This window comes from Halichoeres trimaculatus, unplaced genomic scaffold, assembly GCF_033239565.1.
Source record: "Halichoeres trimaculatus isolate MK-OKI-2021-1 unplaced genomic scaffold, fHalTri1.1 fHalTri1_scaffold_19, whole genome shotgun sequence".
NCBI classification, from domain to species: Eukaryota; Metazoa; Chordata; class Actinopteri; order Labriformes; family Labridae; genus Halichoeres; species Halichoeres trimaculatus.
This window is the reverse complement of record NW_027437197.1, coordinates 24641582-24659915: the sequence shown is the minus strand read 5'-3', so window position 1 is coordinate 24659915 and position 18334 is coordinate 24641582. Positions and strand designations below refer to the sequence as shown.

The following is an 18334-nucleotide window of genomic DNA, read 5'->3' as shown; positions in this document are numbered from 1 at the left end:
TAACACGCATAGTGAAATGACACCCAGCAATGCTGCAGATGACTTCAAGGACAATGACAGAAACAGCGGCAGAAAGGCAAGTTAATTGGTTGAAGAAGAGGTTGATGGCAGCAAATGAGCAGAGGAAGACAAAGGCAAACACAATCCAGAGCTACATTAGCCCCTCATGCTGAGAGGAAAGGTAGATGATGCACTCAAGTCTGCCAAGAGTTTCACTCATCTGTGATGGGTTAATTTTCCTAAGTGACAATTACTGCCCTTGCATTTCAACAAGGAAATGCATTCCCACACGCTACAAATGAGAGTAACAAACACAACGTACACACTGTGCACACACACACAGACACTTCACTGAAGGCTTGTAGGAATGGAAGCTGGCTGAAGCAGACACAGCTGGAGTTACTGATTCTTTGATAAATACAGCTGCTACGAGAAGAGTTGTGTCACATTGTCTTTCAATAAAACAATTATCTCAGTACTGGAAATAATGATAATATTTTGGCAATATCAAGGGAAGAGTTTCTGTTACCACACTTTGAGAGTATTGACGTGATACTCCGGGATGGAACAAGTTGGGTCCTATCACAAGGTTTAGGGCAGAAATGACCCCTACAGCAGTGTTTTTGTGCAGCAGAAGCCCAGAGTGCTCGCACCAAACACCCCCTCCCTGCTCCTCTACCGGTTTCCTCTGCACTCAGAGGGGGCCATATTTTACTTGACCAAAAACACAAATAAACGGACTCCCACCAAAAAAATCCGATATCGGTCTGCACTCACGCTTTATTCAGAGAATTTTCAGCGCGTTACTTTCACACAAAAACACCGCTAAATAAGGCTCTAGTTCTCATCGTGTCGTAAAACGGCGCTACCTCCGCTGCAGAGACACAGCTGGCTACAAGGCGCTTGCCGCTTAGTGTCTCTGTCCGCGCGCGGTGTGCCAGATATAAACAAACGCAGGTAGTCTGCCAGGACGAAGAACGGAACAGACGGAATATCACTTTAAGGGAGTGGTACAATGAACCCAGATCTGCTATCTTTTATTAACTGCTATTTTTATTATCTTTATAGTTAAATGGTTGTTTTATCTTATTGCTGTATCAATATGTATTTATCTTTATTTATTCTATTCCTTTAGTTTTTTTTTTGATTATTATACTTTAATTATTTGAATAAACCTAATATTATTCTTATTTATTTATTTATTTATTCGTTTCTTACTGTTTTTTTTACATCCTGTCTTCACTTCCTTCTTCTTACCTCCGGTCCTCGTGGACTCAGTCTAAAGGCCTGTTTATACGACAACGGTTTTAGAGTGAAACGCAAAAGTTTCGTTGCGTTTCAGCCTCATGTTTACATGGAAACGGTGTTTCAGCTGGCCTAAAATGCAAACTTTGAAAACGGCCCCCAGAGTGGGATTTTTTTAAATGCTGCCGACACCGTTGCCGTGTAAACAGTAAGCCGGCGTTTTCAGTGGAAACATTGGCGTCACACTCTGCCCCGGGCAAGCGCATACAACAGGACTACAGTATTGTTGATTCGATCATCGTGAACTGCCATGTTGTGCTTGTGCTGCTCAATCTGCGGAGTGTGATGACTGTTTTCAAACAAAATGTGCATCTGTTGATCCACTTCTGCTCTTTGTATTCCCCAACACACCAGATGACCGGCTCAACTCTACTTTGGTGGAGATCTCCCAAAAGCTGCGTCTGGACAAGACAGCTACAGCACCACCTGCAGGCCTGCATGCTTGCTACAGCCTTTTCAGTCCCTCTGCGTTTCCGTGTAAATGCAGATTTTTTCACTGCGTTTTTAGTGTTTTCAGATGAAATGTTGTCGTGTAAACAGGACCAAAGCAGTTTTGTTCTTGTGCTGCCTGGGTTCTTCTCTACTACTGCAGTTTTTTTTTCATTTTTTTATTAAGGTAATTGCAGTTTCACTTAGGAGATGCTTTTATCCAAAGTGATGTACAACACTGACCCACCAGTTATGAACCCAAGTCCCTATGGACTTATGCGAGTGCTGCTACCCCTTTTTGCACACTGCTTCACAATTTCCCTCAGAGTTGAGTTTATTACCAATGACTGTCCCAAGGTATTTGTATGATTGCTCTCAGATGTCATTTTACTGTTCTGTTTGACTCCTGTGTGTGCTCATGGCTCTGAAGTCTTGTGCCCTTGTATCAAACTTGGCATTCATTGATTGAAAAATCACAGGTGCAAGCAATTCTGCAGTTAGGGACCAGGGTCATGTCTATGACTCAAACTTACACGAGTCCAGATTTTAGAGAAACTCAGTGTAAACATGAGAATTACCCTGCTTCACTAAGTTTACTGCAGGTCAGACAGCTTTTAAATTTGGATTTTGATGAATCTATTGAGTGTGTACAAAAATTACAGGGTAAAATGTGAACATTGCACTTCAACTTGCAAATAGAGAAAATTGCTGTTTGTATTTAAAACACAAGACGTGCAAATTATGTGTATTTCAAGAACACATCAGGACTAGATTATTCAAAATTTCTCAACCATCCAGATTTTGCAGACAAGAAGGAGATGGTGAGAGCAGCTGAAAGCACCGTTGGCATCTCTCTCCCACCCTGAAGTGAAATTTATAACAACAGATGCATCAGGAAGGCAGAAAAAAAATCACAGCTCAACCCCCACATCACATCTGCCACCAGGAGGAGGCTGAGGTGCACGAGGGCAAAAATAAACAGACTGAGCAGCAGCTTCTTTCCAAAAGCCTTCAGCTTCAGTGTGCTCAGAGGAGACAATAAACTGATCCTGATTGGTCATGACAGCTGTTTGAGTTTATTTACAGTTCTCTGAATTCACTTTACGGCCGTATACTACTTTAGCTCCAGCATGGTGAACAGTGGACGAGGTGATCAGCTGTAGTTCAGTCTGCCTCTCTCTTTTTCCTATTTTCTGTTTCCCTGCTTCCTACCATGCCAATCACATCCCTGCGTTGTGATTCTGCACCGTCTGTAACTTGTTTTCTTATTGTTATCCGCTCTCCAGGCTTTAACAGTAGGGTAGAGAGGTGTTACAATTTTTTTATGGTCTTCCAAAATGGAAACTTGACAAAAACTCTCTTAGCAACTGATCTAAACTGTTTCCCTCTGAAGAAACCAAAAGTTTTATCTCAGCCTTTTGTTCAGTAAAACTAGGGAGGGTACTGAATTGGGTAATGTTATAGTTACCTAACAATGAATAAATGATAAAGGGTACCTAAACACATCCTTGTGACTTTGAGGGAGTGGAAGAGTAGTCGATTTTCCATGCTGAACATGAACACAACATTACAAGTTTATATATTGAGAAATAAATATGTTCAACTGAAAAACTTTGAGATTTTATTATTAAACAAATTCATGTTTATGACCACATAAACACACACAAAAGTACTGAAAATTGGTACCGTTGAGTACAGATACAGGTTGCCAGGTACCAGGCATCAATACCATATCCTTTCAAATGTGAAAGGTACCCATCCCTCACTAAAGGCCAGTTTCCACTGAGCAGTCCGGTTTAGATCAGTTCAGTTTGGTGCGGGTTAGATCTGTTAAGCCTGATCCTGAATGAGTTTCCACAGCTAGCCGTGCCCACTCATGGTAGGCAGTGTGTAAGCCAGATGCCGATAGTCGCATCAGTTAAATGATGGCATGACGCCATAGCAGCGCGACCATAGACTGTATAAAACATGGACGAAGCATCAACGACATCACATGTCTGTACCTGAAATCCTGAAATGAAGCCAATCCGTGGACGCAGCCACATTTTCTATGATACCTGCTGTTAGTTTTTCTTTGAGCAGCTACAAGGCACCCAGCAGTCACGTGACCTGAGCTGTGCCTCTGATTGGAAAATCAAACATCCCTAATATCTTCTAAACTGCAGATAGAAAAAAAATTCACTCACCGTACAGTGAGACCCAAGCTGTTTTCTGAACCAAGCTGTAAATATGTTTTCAATGCTGTTGAAGTCAGTTTTTATGGCTGGGTGTGTACTTGAGTTATTGTCTTTCTGCAGCCAGACTCAAGCAGATTCTCAACTAACAGCGACTTTTAGCACTTCTGCATAGGCTTCAAAAACCCGATGCTGCCCCTTGCGCGACACAGTGTGCCCAGGTAATAAATCTAACAGAAAAGAAAAACACAACACTGTAAACAAAGAGCAACGATAGAAAACATCCAGTAATTTGTCTTCTTTGTGTTTGGCATGTGGCTCTTTGATACAAATAACAACCAAGCTTTGTTTCAGAGAAGACTATGTGCCACCAGGGGAAATACAGCAGCCATTGTCGCACGGTAAGTGACAAATCTTTCGACCAATCAATGGACTGCTCTAGCTCCACCCTCTGAGGTTGGAACTTTACGTCTGCTACCCCAACAGAAAGATACCTGGTCACAGTTTTATGCAGGATGCTGGGGCTGTTGCGCGTCAATTTCACAAAAAAACAGGCAAAGCGGGACAAGAAGTTGTGCACAGAAACAATTTAAAACACCCAGTGACTTTCAAAATCCAAAATTATTTCACGATATTTTAAGAAAGTGTGCAATAACGATATTTATGACAATATGGGGGAAAAAAAACTAACATCTCATTAATAGTGGTTGCTGCTTCTAACAGCATTTTTATTGCACACACAGTTTGGAAGCCACTTTTCCAATCATTCACTACTACTACAAGGTTGAAATTTAAACACAGTAAGTAGGTCAGATCCAAAAGAAATCTGAGGCTTTTGAGGAGGAAAAGTTAATCTTGCAGGTGAAAAACTTAATAATCACATCTGACACATTCTTTCTATATGGACACAGACAGAAAGGAGAAGGCATGGACTGAAGGTGCTGAAGTTTTGGGAGGACCAGATAAGCTTAACATACTAATTAATTACCATAAAAGTATGTTGTCATTGGTGAGATTCCTGCAGGAACATGCGGTCCTCCTGTGATCTTATGATCTCATGTAACCAGCTGCTATTGGCGCTGCCCTGTGCTGTGCTGTGCGGTGCTCCAGAGACGCATCCAGTATGAATTGGCACCCAAACCATGTGAAACTTTGCTGCGTGGTGCTCACACTTCATTTGTGAATTAGCAGTAATGTTGATATCGGGTTCGTATGTTCAGCTTGACCATACGTCTGTCGTAGAGCCCAAAAAACTCCACCAATAATAACGTAGCTTTCATGTCCTCCTCACGTGTCTTCACAGCCTGGTTGTTTTCAACCGTGTGTCAGCTTTAGGTAGTGGAACATGTTTGTGGTGTTGCCAACCTTCACAGTAATAGTTCTCCTGCACATTTTGCATTTCATGTGTTTTCTGCTTGTCTGATCTTTGGTCAGACCTCCACATCAATGAGGTAGCTCCTCTTTTAGGCTCTAAATCCTTATGTGTCTCTGCACTGTAAATATCACGAAATGACAAATTTACATCATCAAAAAATTATATATATATATATATATATATATATATATATATATATATATATATATATTTATTTATTTATTTATATATATATATATTTATTTATTTATATATATATATACTATTGTAGACGGTCTGATATGGCACACCCCTGGTGCAAACCAGATCTTGTATAACTTGACTACGGCAACAAACTGACACAATTAACAGAGTCAGACCAGGAGTCAAAAGGCCGGAAGATTTACAGCCAAAACAAAAATGAGGAAACGTTCAGATATGAATTGGGAAGTGTTGGAAGTATGAACAACAATGTGGTGCAGTGCAAACTCTGCAAGGTTAGTCTACCATATCCCAAGTTGTCGACAACTATGCACAGCCATGTGAGAACAAGGCATGCAGCCAGAATATTGAATAGCTTGAAATGCCCATAAATGGAACCAAACTGAACCCCTTGGTAGAAACAAGGCTTAAAAGACAATCACCCATCATTCAGTCAGAGCACACACCTGGTCATGCTTTTCCAATGCATGGAGGGGAAAGCCCAAACAGTGCCAAAGCTAAAGCATTGTGTTTGATACGTCCTGGACACTGCAGCCTCAGGGCCCTGATAGTGGAAGCTCAGGATTTTACGCTTCTTCCATTAAAAATCAATTTCTAGTAACGCACCGTGAGGAGTGATCATATCAGACACAAACCACTCTGACAAATGCGTCTGGCTGATGGATGGTCTCTTCATGTGCACGCCCTCAGCATTTCATTCTCAGCTCGCTGGCTGTTCCTCTTCACAAAGTTGAATTAACTGATAGGTTCTAGTCAATGTATTCACTTCCACCGGCTCTGCTCCATCTGCAATCTGAAGCCCAGTCCAGCAGGTAAACACAGCTTCTATATTCACCAGATGTCACAGCACAGCGTCGCTTCAGCACAGGCCAGAAAGAGAAAGAGCAGGGACAGGAAATCAGAAACAACAAAGAAGAAACTAGAGGATGGTGTTTCACTTAACTAAGCGTCAGCATGTGCAGAGCCAGGCCTGGAGCAGGCAACAGGTCAGAGGTTTTCAGAGGCAGCTGATGGCGACATGGACGAGAAGAAGCTCATCGTTAAAGAGGAAACCTCTGATTCTGTTTTTAAAGAAGGAAGTCCATGTTCTCTTTGCTGGAATTTGAAAATGCAGATGGTGGGTGTTAACAAGGGAGGGCGAGGGAGCACTGAGCAAAACTGCAGCAAAGCTGTCACACAGCGTGGTGGTGGAAGTACTCGGCAAATCTCAGCAAAAACAGAAACAATGCAAATACAGCCTCCCTTATTCTGTTACTGCAAGTGTGTGTGTTCCATGTCACACAGACTCATCATCACGCTCCAGTCTCTGCAGCGGTGTTGGTATGTTTGTTCTATCCTATTGGTTTTGAAGACCTCTCAAATATCTTCAAAGATCCGTGAAGAAAACAATGAAAGCTTCCTCACATTTGCATACTTTTGGCAGCTCGTGATGGCAGGAGAATGTATAATTTGAATTCTCATCTGTCATGGGTTGGTGACAAATAATTAAACATTAATTCCTGAAGTCTTTGGGCCTTTCAAGGTAGCTGACAACCGTTTGTGCTATTAATTTCAGAAATGGAAGGGCTTACAGACACATGAGGTAAATGGAGGAAGTTCAAAGGCTTTGTTTCAGTCACTGACATGACCAGGTGAGATTTGTAGAGACATATTCTGGTGGATGCTCCAGTGCAGACATTGCCCTAGATATTTGACAGACAAGGTTGTTAAAATTCTGTCAAAAGGAGCAATGATCCTTCAATTAAAAAATCAATGATGAGACCTATTAGATATGAATTCTGTATTTTAGCATGTCATCACAAACGTAACTCAGATACAACTTGCATCATTAATATGCAGGGCAATTATATTGCTTATTGGGCAGAAAGAGAAATTATTGAATAAAAAAAATAAAATAGACAAATAGTTGAAAACAAGAATAATGACACTGACCCTGCTGTCTAGAAGTTTGTAAAAAAAAAAAATAATAAAAAAAAAAAAAAACCCTCTCCCAGCAGGCCAAATGTGCTAATTCCAATTAAAGATGCTCTGAGGAGGATCTGTTTTAATTGGACTGCCTCACCACCACGATGACTTTTGGCGAGGCATGCGTTTGTTTTGGAATTAAATGGAGATCTGATGAATACAAACTTTCTTTATTCAAGTCAACTTTTTACTAGATAAGATGCACTTAGGTAAGGGTAGGGATGGGTACCGAATTAGGTACTTTTATAGGTACCGACCGAATTCAGTCAAAAGTACCGGGTACCGAGTCATGTTAAATCAAAAGGTACCATGTTTAGGTACCTAAATGCAAACTTGTGACTGTAAGGAAGTGGAGGAGTAGGTGATTTCCCATATTGGACATAAGCACAGCATTACAGGGTTATATATTAAATAATAAATATGTTAAATAAAAATAATTTACATTTTATTATTAAACAATTTTTTTTTTCCATTTATGCACACAAAAGTACCAAAAATTGGTACCGTATTGATACCGACTGCCAGGTACCGGGAATTGGTACCGTATCGTTTCAAATGTGAAAGGTACCCATCCCTAGGTTAGGGATTTATCAGTGCAGTTTCATAGCCATGCGGTTTGAAACGTGATAACAAGCAAACGTTATAGTAGCCGGCTATATGTAGTGCTATCGTCAGCCCGGTACTTCAACATATCTATAGGCTTTGTAGGCAAAATTAATCACAGAAATCATTTTCAGCAGAGAAGAACACCGATGTCTCTTCTCACTTCTTAACTGCGTCAGTCGGCGTGATGTTGTCATAGAGACCTAGATGTGCCGTAAACCAATCTGGTCTTGCTCAACCTGATCTGAAAGCCAAGAAATTACCTGTAACCTGTAATATTGATGCTGATAATCTCATTTTAAAGTGTGGATTACAATCAGGCATATTTAAAAAAAGTAGACTTTTTCAAGATCAATGAAACTTCCCCCAGCCCCTTGAAACTGAAAAAAAAAACTCAGAACTGTTTTCAAGATAAGTTTAGAATCAAGTGTTTTGCCATCCCTTTTTTGTATTCCATTCACCTGAGTTTAAAATTTTCTCCTGGGGTGCGTAGGCTTAAAGTGGATGCTTGTTTTGGGAGTAATCAAGCAAAAAAGCAGCAGAGGAGATCAGCATCAAGTTATGTGACTTTGCCTCAGCCGGCTTTTTCAGTCAGTCCCCCCGCCCCGTTCTGCTGCCACACTACAGACTGGAATGACCACTGCTGCTTCAGTGAGCGTTTTAGAGTCAGGAAACATTTTCCCCAGGGAAGTGATAAATAGTCGGCGTGACTCTTAGAAAGACGGGTTTCCAGATCCTGCTAGAACCTGCTTCACTGGGAGGAAATCCTTAAGCATGTGGTTCATATGTATTAGAGAGGCGGTCTCAGAGTCGTAGTGGTTACAGATGCGCCCCAATGCATCAACTCCATAGATTTTTAAATGTGCCGTCAGCAACATCTGTGACAACGTGACAACATTATACCTACTTCATTATGCTCACCAACTGGACAATGGGTGGACTGTATGAGCTGCATGTGATTAATGTAAGCATGTGATGGACTCCATCACTCTCGAGGTTCCTAATCCATCAAAATGATGAACAACCTTCAGATTTTTCCATCATGGCTCCTAAACTTCATCAAAGATGAAGAAAAATTGGTTAACACGACCTCTGCTCCTATGTCTGTGACATATCAGCAAAATGATGGATGCCACTTATCAATTAGGGCTGTGCTGGTTTCCAGGTGCAAACACAAAAGCACCAAGAGCCATGCAGCAAGACCTCAAGGAAATCCACGGCAGAAGCTGAAGGAGCCAAAATTTCCAGAAAGAAATGTTTGTCTTGTCAATCTAATTTATGGGGTAGGATCATAAAAGCCTCAGAAAGTGCTTTTGGCCTAATGAAATTATGTTATATGGTAAAGACAGGTCTGTCACTGGAAAGGACAAACTGTAATTTAGGAGCAAGTACGGGCAAACAAACTCTCTCATTCACTCAAAGGACATGAGGTCCTCCTCTACTTGGAGGTTGTTTTTTTAGGATTATCATAAGTGCAAACACCTTCCGGTGGCACGAGCAGAAGCAGACTAAAAACAAAAACAGCAGGTCTAATTAAATATATCGAGCTGTGTTGGTGGCTCATGTAGCAGCTATATAAAACGGCAGATATTATACGCTTTTAACATTTGAACAAAGTGTTCTTCCAGATCAATAAAGCCTCACTTCCCCGCTGAGATCAACACGGCTAAACAAAACAAATTCAGCTGAGCAAACTGCTCCTGCACATTAAAGCAGTGGTTAAATATCACTGTTAAACCAAGCAACAGTTTATGTTTGCTACCTGCATGCTGGCTTTTCAACAAGTTCCTCTGTGCTGCTTTGCTGCCACTGGTTATAATTCAGCTGTCAAATTCACTTTGTGATCCCCTAATACCCTGTTAACAGATGATTCAGCAGAGGCATAAAGCTCCCCTCTCTCCAGCCTCTTTAGAGCTTAATGCTAAAAAGTTGCCAACAAACTGTCTTTTGAGATTTCTTTCCTCTAATGAGAGACTTTTTGGTGTTCTGGGGAGGATATTATTGTCATTTTCCAAAACACTTTTTAAATACTAAATTTGCAGTTTCAGCTACCTTGGGGCTACCTGGGTCAAATATGGTCCAATTTTAATCAAGTTGCTTGGATACATGTGAAGTTATTTCTGGGAATTGTTCTTTCATATAAGACACAAACAACAGGAGATACCAACTCTTAATCTATCAAAAATAATAATCACACCTTACCTGTGGCGGGTAGCAAGTGGAACAATCAGATGTGGCTGCAGTCAGACATGGGATGGGTGGGGGGGCTGAGACTATGATAAAACTCTTAACTCTTTTGTACTTTTTACCGGATACAATGCAATGAGTTAAGGTATTTAAAAACCCCTTTGTAGTACAACAGTTTGAAACGTGACAACAAGTAAACACTGTCAGTTTGTATGTAGTTTAGTAGCTGTTTATACTTAGCTCAGCTGTCAGCCCAGTGCTCTAAGACATGTCTGTAATCTGTAACGTTAGTGAATCCTGGTTATGTCCTGCCAGTCATCTACCAATCAGAGCTAAAGTAACCTCACTCTTCATTTTATTGATAGACTCTCAAGTTTGAACAGACCACTGCAGAATAACTGCTGACTGTGGGTTGGAATCAACATGAGCACAAACAGTCTAGCTCCTGTGTTAGCCTTTAGCTCATGCTTTATCTCTTAGGGGTGGAAGAAAAAAAAAAAAAACCAAAATCAATATATCGGGATTATTATGTTTGACATTATCGAAATTGGGATTCTTTGTCGCAAAAAAACTTTTTTCTTTTTCCAAACCCAATTTCTTAATTTCAGTCTTTGTTTATAAAGTGGATTGGAAAAAATTTCCACTTTTCTCCAGCAGAGGGTGAAATGTTGCTCATTTACTCATGTGATAAGCATTTTATGGGAAAATATGGCTCATGACATACTGTAACCTATAGAGTATATCATCAACATTTAAAGGGCAACTCCGTTTTTTTGACACCTGGACCTTATTTATAGATGTGTGCATGCTCATATACTCACTCAGACAAACATCGTGCAGCTTGGAGTCCTTCAGGAGTTATTTAGATCCAGCTGATTTTAGCCGCACTTAGTGGGGGCCACGGCAAGGGAGCTTCAGCGCGGGACATAATCTCTGCAAAATCGCTCATTTCGGCAATATTTTTCATCCATTGCTATCCATCGTTGTCACAAACACACTCCTCTTCTGTTGCCATAGGCGAACACTGTCCACAAGCGCACCACCAGTTGGCATTGAGTCGTGGACGTGCTCCTGTTAGTTGTTCTCGAGCCAGCTCTTCGTCTCTCTTCCTCTGCATCCTTCTTTCATGAAGCTCCTCGTCCGTGTACTCAGGCTCAAACCGGTAAGGACAACCGTCAAACTCGAAGTCGTAGTCTGATGATGGTAGACGAGCTGACTTTATGATAACACTGGCGATGGATGAAGAAATATAGCCGAAATGAGCGATTTTGCAGAGATTATGTCCCGCGCTGAAGCTCCCTTGCCGTGGCCCCCGCTAAGTGCGGCTAAAATTGGTTGGATCTAAATAACTTCTGAAGGACTCCAAGCTGCACGATGTTTGTCTGAGTGAGTATATGAGCATGCACACACCTATACATAAGGTCCAGGCGTCAGACCCAGTGGTAAAAAAGTGAACTAAAAATCGCAAAAATCTGGAACATAGAAAAATTGCAGTTTAAATTTAAAAAAAAAAAACAAAACAAAAAAAAAACGCACGAGAATAGCTTATCGTCCTAACCCTACTATCTCTCTCCTGTTTATCTCTCTTCTGCTCTTCTGTCCTTTTTCTGTCTGACAGTTAGGCTCCAGTGTCCACCATCACTACACAATTAATCACAGAAATCGTTTTCAGCAGAGAATAACACAGATTTCTCTTCTCTCTACTAAACTTCATCAGGTGTTGTCATAGAGACTTTGACGTATCGTAAATCAATCCGGTCCTGATGAAACCAGAGCAGTGAAGGTCAGCCTACTAATAATCAAAATGGTGGCTGGAGATATTCTCCCGTTCTGTTTTATGGTGGGGATGAAGAAAGCTGATGGCGTTTGTCTAGCTGGAGTACAAGCCACCGCCATAGAGAACGACATCTATGAGAGTTGAAAAGATTAATGACTATAATTATGGTCTAGGGGTCCATGTCCCGTGATCCTATTTTTATTTATGGTTCAAGAAAATGATAACAATAATCTGCAAGTGCCTTTTTATTTGATATTTAGAGTAATGAAATTAAGGAATTAGATCATATTCCTATCCCTAATTTTGATGCAGTATGAAGGTCAAGCTAGCTATAAGCTAACCAGTGTATTTTATTTGTTTATTTATTTTTCTGTTTAATTTCCATCAAATAAAATACAATAATTCAATTTCTTTGTGTGTGCCCCTTTTTATAAATGTCAGTGGGGCCAGCCGTACCACAGCACATAATGATATTTTGTAAAAACAAACATAGAAACTCCAAGTAGTAGCTCATTTGCAATTATATTAACATTTATATACCTCACATCACGTCATTGTTATGCAGACTCTATTATGATTGTATAAATAACTAAAGCCATATATCCCATCCCATCCATGACTGGAGGGTGGAGCCTACCCCAGCAGTCAGTGAGTAGACGGATGGGTGTACCCTGGAAAAATCACTGTTCTATCACTGGACTGTTACGTGGATGCACGTAACACCTGAGGGGGATTTAGAGTCATTAATTTACCTGATGTGAACATCTTTGGGCTGTGAGGACACCAACCTGCCTGGGCAGAGATTTATAGAAAGGAATCGCTTTGCTGTAAGGCTACAGCGCTAATTCCCAAACCTTCTTATGGGTACTGGTTAATTAAGATAACTAAGCCAAGTAAAGACACTCTGGGCTCAGTTTAACTGATATGGTAACAGCCATAATGCTGCATATGAGGCCTCAGAGTAGCTGTTAACTTTCACATGGTGACTCGTCAGCCCGTTGGCTGCAACAACTTCTAAACAATCTGAGTGCAAGAAGTCTTCACTTTAACTCCAACAGATAATTTGAGTTTGGTTTCAGGTTTGTTTTGTGTATTTCTGGAGTTTGGATTTTCTTGTGTATTTTGACTATCTTGGTTATACTTTGGTTTCTTGTGTAAGTTTTCTGGAGTTTTTGGTTTTGAATTTTTGGACTTTGAGTTCTTTGGGTCCTCCTCTCTTATTTTCCCATGGATACTCCTGACAGCGTTGATCTTTAATATAAAGGAAAGGGTAATTCACACATATCTGAGTTTAATTTAAGTGTAAAGCCGATCCACTCTGTTCCTCGTTTTCCACGTTTTAACAGTCCCACTCCCTTTGAGTAAATGCTCTGGACTGTTTCCTGCCCTGCTCCTACATTGTTTTAATAACTGGTTCAAATGATTTGGACATTTTTGTTGTTGCCTGCAGCTCTTCCAGATAATGTCCAAATAAGTTCAGAAGTGCATATTGAAAAAGGGCTCTGCACTCCTGAAAAGCACTCTGGGACAATATGTGGAGTGGAGAGCTTTTATAAATGCTTGACATGTGTTTTACCATGGCACCCTTGCTTTTTTTGTTTTGTTTTCCATTTGTTAATGATAAGAGGTTCTGTATAATCTGGTTAATGTTGTGGTCGTTGTAATTGCTTGTTTTCTGCTTTACTCTCAGTTCATATTGATTGTTCTGTGCATTTTTTTCCCATTTTACAGGAAACAGCTTACATTTCATGAATATGTAAATACACATACACGAAAGTAGCAAAGAAGCAAGATTCAAACTTACAGTGTCCTTCTCAGAAAAAAGGACAATTATAGTTATTGGTAATTGACTAATATCTAATGTGCCATTTTAAGAGCTATGAATGTTTAATGACCCCCTAAAGCAGGGGTGTCAAACATACGGCCCGAGGGCCAAAACCGGCCAACCAGGTGGTCTTCTCTGGCCCATGTAATGAATTCAGAGATGAAATGGGAAACGTGTGTGCTTAGTGTGTATGCAGTAGTGCTGTCAGGCGATCAAAAAATTAATCCAATTAATTACATGATTTGTAATTAATCACATTTTAATCTCATATCTGCTTAAGGTCCCCAAATAAAGAATTAGAATTCTAGGACATTACAAAATTATAGTCCATGACTAATCAAATGAATACACGAAGAAGAGAAGATTTGTAAATCCACTTTTTTTTTTTTTAACTGGCCAATATTAAAATGTCCGAGTTTGCTGCCATTGACGTCTATAGAGGTAAATTGTGTTTTTCAGCAGGGCGAGGCGGAGTCTGGAGGAGCTTGACAATCAAAATCATGCTCGTAAACTACCGTGGGTGAGAGCAGTGTGCTCTTTGGATGAGAGCTCAGCATGGATATGAGGAGAAGATGTGAGATGACAGAGACATAGCAGACGCTGCAAGTTGGAAAAGTTCAGGCAGCTCAAGCTCCAACTGAGGATGTGTTGCAGTCGTTCAGAGAGAAGGAGCGGCGCCATCGTGAGAAAAGACGACAGAGATCATGGAGAGGATCAAAGGATGGAGCGTTTGAGATGAACGCAATCAAAAAAAGTGTGTTTTGTCTGTTTTTTTTTTTTTTTTTTTAAATCAAAAACAGGAAGAGAGACATGGAAGAGGAGGGTCCACTCTTCTTAGGTAGTTTTGGTGTTTACATAGTCAGAGACAATATCATTTGTGTCTTGAAAGATTGTTCAAGATGCGCTTGTAGCCAATGGTTTAATTGCATGTAGGGATGCACAATATTATCGGCACAATATCGGTATCGGCTGATAAAAGCTTAAAATCACGTTTATCGGTATCGGCAGATATGAACATTTCTGTCGATAAGCACAACCGATAAGGTGCTATTCAGTTAGGATTATTATTATTTTCCATCTGAAAAATAAGCTCCTTAAATAAAATGTAGCACTTCATTTATTTGCACAGCAGAGCTCTGTGTCTGTCACCAGGTTGTTACAGTAGCTCTAAAATAATCAAATGCAACTTGGTTATGTTTAAAAATGCATTGTACATTTAAAGTTCATGTGATCTAACGAAATTATTTTTCTGTATTTCAATACTGAATGTCTTGAGTTTGAAAAAATAATACATTTCTTATTTATGGTAAAATCATTTATTTTTGTCTTGTTTTACGTGTGTTTCTTAAACAAATAAGACTGTCATAATAAGAGTAACATATAAATTCCAGTACAGGATAGACTTAGCTTTCTTTACAGTGAAAAAAACAAACAAAACTTGTGATTATCAGTATTGGTATTGGTATCTGCCAAAAGGGGTTTCTATATATCGGCATATCGGATATTGGCAAAAATCCAATATCGTGCATCCCTAATTGCATTAATTTTTATAATGCATTAATTTGCAGTGTACTCAATTAATCTAATTAACGCGTTAAAGTGGCAGCCAAGTATGCAGCAATGAAAGTCAGCTACCTAAATGCTAACATTAGCATCAGAGCGTACCATGAAGAGGAGTTTATAAAAACATGTGCGCTGAAGGCTGTAAGTCGTGTACACGAGGAAGTGACAAACTTTAGCCAACATTAGCCTGACAAGGATTATTGTGTGATAGAATACTTCATTAATTATAAAGAATTTATATACGTGTTGCTCTTTAAATAAAAGGGAAAACCTTGGATTTGTTGTTATTTATGGGTGCAATGATTTTACTGGTCTGGCCCTCTTGAGATCAAATTAAGCTGTTTGTGGCCCTCAAATTAAAATCAGTTTGATACCTCTGCCCTAAAAGAAATAAGCTGCTTGTAGAGTCAGGTAAGAGCACAGAGAGAAAAGGATTATCAGGAAATTTAAATACAAATAGGGAGATTAGATACATGTGACACAGTAGAGACCAACAGCTTCTAGTATGTTAAGTATGTCCTCTACAACTGTCCCCTAATGTGGCTTGAATATCAATGACAGATTAGTATTGGCACTGAATCTCCAATCTTCACTTAGAGGTCATGTGTCGATCCTGTCTGGTGTTAAAAATCAAAAAAATTATCCTTCACTGTTGGACCTGCGCTGAATAAAACCTCCTGGAATCAGATCAGGACCCTGCACAGGTCAGAGCCAGGGTTTCAGTTTCAGCATCATTAGAGGAAGCATGTGATTGGTTCATTCCCACATTAGAGTCCTCTTGGCAGGGTGCTAAAGGATGGCCTCATATCATCAGCGGCCACTACATGTCCTTGGTTTGACTCTGCTACTCCTCTCTGGTGTCCATTATATTTCCCTCCAAGATAACGCCCTCACTGTAATTAACTACCATGAGTAAATGTGTTTCCTAGCGTGGACCCATCTTCAATAATTCAAAACATTAAATGACTTGTGCTCCCAGCAGGAAAAATGTTGGCTTGATTAGACATAAATTAAATTCAGTCCGCTATCTGCTGTGTGGTCATGTATGGATCGGAATGGCAGCCTTGTCCACATATATTACCAGGGTTAAGTCCAAGAATCACTGATTCCTTGAATGTGTGGGGGTTGGAGCAATGGTGCTTCATGCAGAAAATCAGAGTTTGTATTCTGACACCAGCACCTTTTTTTTTTTTTTTGTAACCTTTCTGAATCTGGATTTGAATATTTCTGCTATGTGCCAAGAACAAGAATTGCAGACATTTGCTATTTTACTTTTAAAAAGCCAAATTATTTAAATAAATCTAATCCAGAAAATGCAAAATGATCCCGTTTTAATGCTTTCATCTGGTAGTAGGATTTGTAAACACACACACACTGAGACAGATGTTTTGCAGCCTCTTAAATGTTCATAAAATTCTGCAAGTCACTCACCGGTGAATCCTTCACAGTCACACTATCTCACCAACCCACTCTTGAAAAATAAAAAAAAAGAAAAGAAAATTCAGTGTGATCTGACTTCCACAGCACATGCTCTCCTGATTTACTACACTTCATGTTCAGTTGAGGCTTTCATTGTCCATAAATTGATCCTAAAGGGACCCACTGGTCAAAAAAAATCATTTCATTGCAGCAGTCAGTCCCAGGTGCATACAGGAGGTCTTCAGAGTGCATTTTCCTTACTTTTACAGAAGTCTTCACCAAACGCTTACCACTTATTGTGTAGATACTGCATGTGGAAAATACTAGATGCTCACAAGCACACACACACACAACCACTAGAGAGCATTTGCTTTCAGATCAACCCTCCAGAGAGAAATCTTCTCATCATTACTCCGTCCCTCTGAACCAGGCTTGGAAATATCCTGGCAGTAGTCAGTCAATACAATTTACTCTATACCCCTGGCAAGGAAATTGTTTTCCTCTCTTTTTTCTCCCCTCTGTTTGTTTCTCTTACATAATTTAATTCAGCCTGGATCAGCCTGGATCATTATGTTCAGGAATCAGTGTTTTTAATTCCTTAGACAAAACAACTGTGATTGGCTCTCATCAACTCTACAAGGAATTAAAAATAGTCGTATACAACTGGCACGATGCACTAAGTCAACAGGAACGTCCAGCTCAGACTTTATTATAATATTCATGAAAATAGTTTGCTCAGTGTGAAGGCAAAGTCAGCACAAAAAGGTTATGCAATACGCACAGACTGCCATGATGAGAGCAATTTGTAAAAGCCAATTAGGATGAACAAACAAATTATGTCATATCAATTAAACCCAGTGTGCACATACCACATGAATCGCAGGTCTGCAAACTACTTCTCAATTTCGCTCCATGAATTCACAAACTGCATGACAAGCCCGTCCCTCAACAACAAACACACAATCTCTTGAATTGTAACTCACCCCGGCTTCCGTTGCGGAGATTAAATGACAGAAGAAAGCAGGCGGTGGCAGAAGAATATTACATTCCCTATTAGTGTCCATTCAGAGCTCAGCGACGTTCACGCCGACACCCGCCGACTGTGTCGACCGACCGAGGGGGAGGCGCGCGCGGGGACGGGAGCGCGCGCTCCTCAGCCATAGACAGAGCTCAGAGAGGTGCGTCAGTAAGGAGGAGGAGGAGGTGTGAAGACAAGATAAGAGTAATAACAGCCCTCCAGTAACCAGGGCTAATAAGGAGACAAACGGTTTCTGCAACAAAGTGGCATTTTCCCTAATACCTGATCAGTTAAAGGTGGTTCACATGTCTGTGGTTCAATATGAGTTTCATCTGTTCTTCCTGGGGCCTCATAAAAGATGTCTTTAAAGGGGCGAAATATCTCTGTTGTCATTATTGTCGAGCCTTAAAAAAACAAAAACAAAAAAAAAAAAACACTTGAAAGGGGCTGGGAGGAGTTTTTAAGTGGTCTTGTTTAAGTTTCCCTTTTAGAT

The 18334-nt window shown here is 40.2% G+C and overlaps 1 protein-coding gene across 1 annotated transcript in view; it reads right to left on the bottom strand.

Annotated features, from left to right (window-relative positions):
* Positions 1-17938, bottom strand: part of htr1fa (5-hydroxytryptamine (serotonin) receptor 1Fa) — a 54336-nt gene extending 36398 nt beyond the window's left edge. Inside the window, exon 1 of the mRNA XM_074694869.1 lies at positions 17807-17938. The gene's annotated coding sequence lies outside the window, so the exon portion shown is untranslated. The remainder of the gene's footprint in view (positions 1-17806) is intronic.
* Between the last annotated feature and the right edge of the window lie 396 nt (positions 17939-18334).